The sequence below is a fragment of the Triturus cristatus genome, chromosome 4_1, assembly GCF_964204655.1.
Source record: "Triturus cristatus chromosome 4_1, aTriCri1.1, whole genome shotgun sequence".
Lineage (NCBI taxonomy): Eukaryota > Metazoa > Chordata > Amphibia > Caudata > Salamandridae > Triturus > Triturus cristatus.
Genome location: NC_140585.1, coordinates 146,332,052 through 146,336,852, shown reverse-complemented (window position 1 = coordinate 146,336,852; position 4,801 = coordinate 146,332,052). Strand labels below are relative to the sequence as shown.

Below are 4,801 nucleotides of genomic sequence, written 5' to 3'. Positions count from 1 at the left end.
CGCTATCCATGGTTATCGCTACTTTCCTTATGCCTGCTTTTCAACTGACGTAGCCATGATATCCTATGGAAGGTGGATATCATGGCTAAGTCTGCCTTGCCCTATCAGCAAGCTTTCGCCAAACGTTGTGCGATTATCGCTGGAGTTCCAGCGATAATCGCACAGTTGGCAGCTTGCGTGTTGAATTTTATCGCTTTGGAGATAAGCTTTGCTGATAGCACGCTATCTCCGGGATAAAATTCAGTGTTGGCCGGCGATAATTATCCTCGCGCTAAGAGTGCTGAGCAATAATTATCGCCTGGCCTTGTAGATATGCCCCTTACGTTGTTATTTTGACTTTGAAGAGTTAATCTGTTATAAAATTGTCCACCAACGCGTTTCATTCCCTTATAGGGAACTTTATCAGGGCTTTTATTTTCAATTTGAGTCACTGTATGATTTCCAAAAAATCATAGAGTAAAGTGTATTACACTTAAACCCGTGCGTCCTCTCCTCCTCGTCCCGATCCTGACGGGCGGAAGAGCAGGAAAAGGAAGGATCGGGAGGAGGAGGAGAGGACGCAAGGGTTTAAGTGTAATACACTTTACTCTATGATTTTTTGGAAATCATACACGGACTCAAATTGAAAATAAAAGCCCTGATGAAGTTCCCTATAAGGGAATGAAACGCGTTGGCTGGACAATTTTAGAACAGATGAACTCTTTAAAGTCAAAATAAAAAAGTTATTTTTCTAAAACTACTTGCCTTTTGGACTCTCTCAGCTGTGCACCCCCATGTATTTGAATTTCATTTAATCTGGAACACAAAGGTCTGCCGTTCTTGCAGTTGGACTATTGTAATTACCAAGTGGCCTGAAGTCAGCTTGCTGATACTGTATCCATGTAGCTAGTCTCGTGAGGATAAAAGGCTGAGATACCCCCGCTGGATTCAAACCCTACCTGGCGGAACGCACGTAAATCCGGATCAAGGGTGCATTATGGGCACCTACACCCACAAATATACACTTACACCCACATACATATAGATACTTTTCACGTGCTTTCATTGGAATGCTTGATAGAAAGGTTCCATGCTTTTTTGGTATTTACAAGCACTGCAGGAGCCAAGGCTTGTTACTCTTGTACAGAGAACCTTCTACTTGGATGAGAAAGGGACCACATGGAGAGGCCTGCGCCCAGCAGGGCTGCTTGAACCCAACATGTAGCTCATGTAAACACTAATATAGTATCTCTGTCTACTTTGTTTTCTGCCTCTCTTTCTCCAGCCTGCCTTGCTCTATTTCGTTTCTCTCTCTTTCTCTCTCTCTCACTCCCTCTATCTATCTCTTCTCAGTCTCTCTTCTGTATCCACCCTTGCACTTTCTACCTCCTCTTCTCTCTCAGCCTGATCTTTACTGCCTCATCTCTACTCTTGTTAGAGCAGTTCAATTGACCACTATGGGGCATATTATCAAGGTCCGGTGTTAAAATTATCGCCGCTTTATCGGCAGAAATCTGCTGCTAAAGCGGCGATAATGGGCTTGATAATATGCCCTTGAGAATTCCAATAGAAGCCCATGTTCTGGTGTGAACCTGGGCTTCTATTGGAATTCTCTGTGGCATATTATCAAGCACATTATCGCCGCTTTAGCGGCAGTTTTCTGCCGACAAAGCGGCGATAATTTTAACGCCGGATAAAGCGGCGATAATTTTAACGCCGGACCTTGATAATATGCCCCTTTATTCGTACACACCTGACAGTCTCTTTATTAAGGTTTTGAATACGGCTGAACTTCGCATCAGCAAACTGGACCTGGCTCGTGCACCTGTTTAAATTGTGGAGAGCCAAGACTGGAGTGATGGTCAGACACAAAGCGCCTCTGAAAGGAAACTCTTAGTCCCAAAAACCGAATAATCAGACAACACAGCGTCATATTTGCAACATATCACACAGTCACGTGTGACTTTCGAGCCATCTGTCAGGATGGCCGAGCGGTCTAAGGCGCTGCGTTCAGGTCGCAGTCTCCTCTGGAGGCGTGGGTTCGAATCCCACTTCTGACAACAATCTTTTGTTTTTGATTATAATATGTTTATTCTAAAGTGGTTGCCAATATAAACAGAGCACGCAGTTCAAATTGAAAGTAACATGAATACACTGTTGTAACTAAAATGTATGTTTTTTATTGAACATGAAAAAATTTGTGTGAGGAACTTGAAAAGACACTCGAAAAATGTCGTTTAGAAATTAATTTCCGGTTTCACATCTTGAACCGTGGGTGCATTTTTTACCCCTAACCAAATTATATTTCTCTGACAGTTTACATTTTCTGTCTGTTGCCCGGGCTATTGTTTTTACTTTCTATCTTGCAGCTGTTCCATTTCTGCCCTCAAGGTGGCACTTTATCTTCAGACAAGACTTGCGAAATGAAATAACATTCTGAAATAACTAGAACATGTTTTCTCAGTTATAAATAAATCACCTTTCGAGGGCACTTTGCAGCTCTCTTCCACAGCAACAGCTGCCAGTGGTTTAATACATAAACTCATGTTGTATTAGAGGCCATGTCAAATCTCTAAAGCCACGTTAGCGCTGTTTAGCAACTTTTTCCGCACTGTAAATAATATTTGAATACAGATCAAGGGGCATATTATTAAGACACGGCGTTAAAATTATCGCCGCTTTAGCGGCAGAAAACTGCCACTAAAGCGGCGATAATGTGCTTGATAATATGCCCTGGAGAATTCCCATAGAAGCCCATGTTCTGGTGTCAACATGGGCTTCTATTGGAATTCTCTGCGGCATATTATCAAGCCCATTATCGCCGCTTTATCAGCAGTTTTCTCCCGCTAAAGCGGCGATAATTTTAACGCTGTGTCTTGATAATATGTCCCCATGTTACTTGTCGTCTTTGGGCCGAGTATAGAAAAATAACAGTTTTAATTTCTTCTTGCCTAAAGTTTTGCCATAAAAGTTCAAAACTTCATGAGTGAGTAGCTAATTCAGTTCAGGCCCTCTTTTTACACTCCGAGATCTGCACTCCAGTTCAGCACATTATAAAACCAGAACTACAAGTCCCAGAATGCAGAGGATACCCTGGGACAAGACGAGCTGCTCACGCACGGACTAGTTTAACTAAACAGGGCAGATTAGTACGACATGAAGGACTGAAATGACTATGAGAATATGTGGATTATTTTGAGGTACATATTATAGCCGGTTAACGGACGAAATATCGAACTAAAAATACTGATTGTTGTACTTTTTTTGTGTTACAGCGGCATGTGGGTTTTGTAGGGGTGCTGGGTGAGAAGTAATTTAATTATAATTAATAATTAATTTTAAACATTATTAAATATTTAAGTGATAATTATGCAAATTGTGTAATTGATAAAAAAAATTTAGTTCAATTCTGGCTGCGGGTTGTGTGGTGTGTAGGGGTGTAGGGTAGGAAGTAAATTAATTATAATTAATTTATAATTACATTTTTAATCATTAATTATGTCATTTATAATTATGCTCATTGTGTCATTAACTTATTTATCAGTTATGATTAGGTGCAGGTTGTGGGAGTACAGGGTGGGAAGTAAATACATTTTAGTTAATTCATAAGATTTTTCTAATTATTAATTATTTAATTGATAATTAATTACGTATATTATGCATTTAATTTATTATTTGAGGTAACTTTTAGGTGCAGTTTGAGATTTATACGGGTACAGGATCAGGGAAGTTAATTATAATTAATGATTAATTCTTTTACAATTTTATTAATCATTGAATTGATCATTAATTATGTAAATTATGTCATTCAGATATTTTTTAAATTATATGGGTTTTGTGTTTTTAGGCTTACAGGGTGGGAAGTTTATTAAGAAAACATTTATTGATAATTGATTATTAATGCATTATTCCTTTTTTATTGATAATTTAGTAAATTGAGAAGTTATATTTGTTAGGTTATATTTTAGGTGTGTGTTGTTTTGTTTGTAGAGGAATGGGAAAGTCCTATAAGTAATTATAAATAAAAAGAATATTCATTTATTTAAAAAGTTTTTTATTATTTCATATGTTAAGTGTTTTATGCTTTGTTTATTTTTATTACATTTTAATTGTTGGCTGTTGTGTTTGTGGGAATATAGTGTGGCATTTTAGTTATATTAATACTATTTGTGTTAATTGATAATAATTGTAAAAATTGTTAATATTTAGGGTATTTTTAAATTTTTTGTTTAAATTAAGATATTTAATTTTTATATTTAGAATTTGATATTTTTGGGTATTTATTAGAGTGTTAAAATATGTTGCCTGTTTGAAGTGAAGTACTCTCCTCCACTCTACAACGCTCTATACCAGACACCACTATAGGCTACCGTACACGGATATGTTTGTGTAATTCAGGGGTCTCCAACCGGTCGATCGCGAGCTACCGGTAGCTCGCCGAGACCCTGTGAGTAGCTCGTGCCGAGTGCTGCTCAATTTAGTAGTCCATTAGTGTTGTTTGGGCTATTTAGGCTATTTTTAGTGTCCGTTGCCCGCCCTCACCCAAAACAGCTGCTCCGATTGGCTTGAGCTTAGCTTGGGTGTGGTGGGGCGGGCTGAAGAGGATGATGTTCCTCTCCTGCAGAGTCTCGTGACAGGGCGCGCGCAGAGTCTCGTGACTGTTTACGCGCTCCCTGTCTTTTCCTCACTGGCACCGCACTGTCCATTGTGAGAGTGCGACGTGTGCCAGTACGGAGCTCAAGCAGGTGTGGCAGGGCGGAGCATTGTGGAGCAGCTTGCAGGCCAAAAGAACTGACGGGACCCGCGTATACAACCTTGCACC

At 39.4% G+C, this 4,801-nt stretch overlaps 1 non-coding gene across 1 annotated transcript; it reads left to right on the top strand.

Annotated features, from left to right (window-relative positions):
- Positions 1 to 1,956: 1,956 nt before the first annotated feature.
- Positions 1,957 to 2,039, top strand: TRNAL-CAG (transfer RNA leucine (anticodon CAG)). The gene has a single exon. It is a non-coding gene; the product is annotated as a tRNA-Leu (tRNA).
- The last annotated feature ends 2,762 nt before the right edge of the window (positions 2,040 to 4,801 follow it).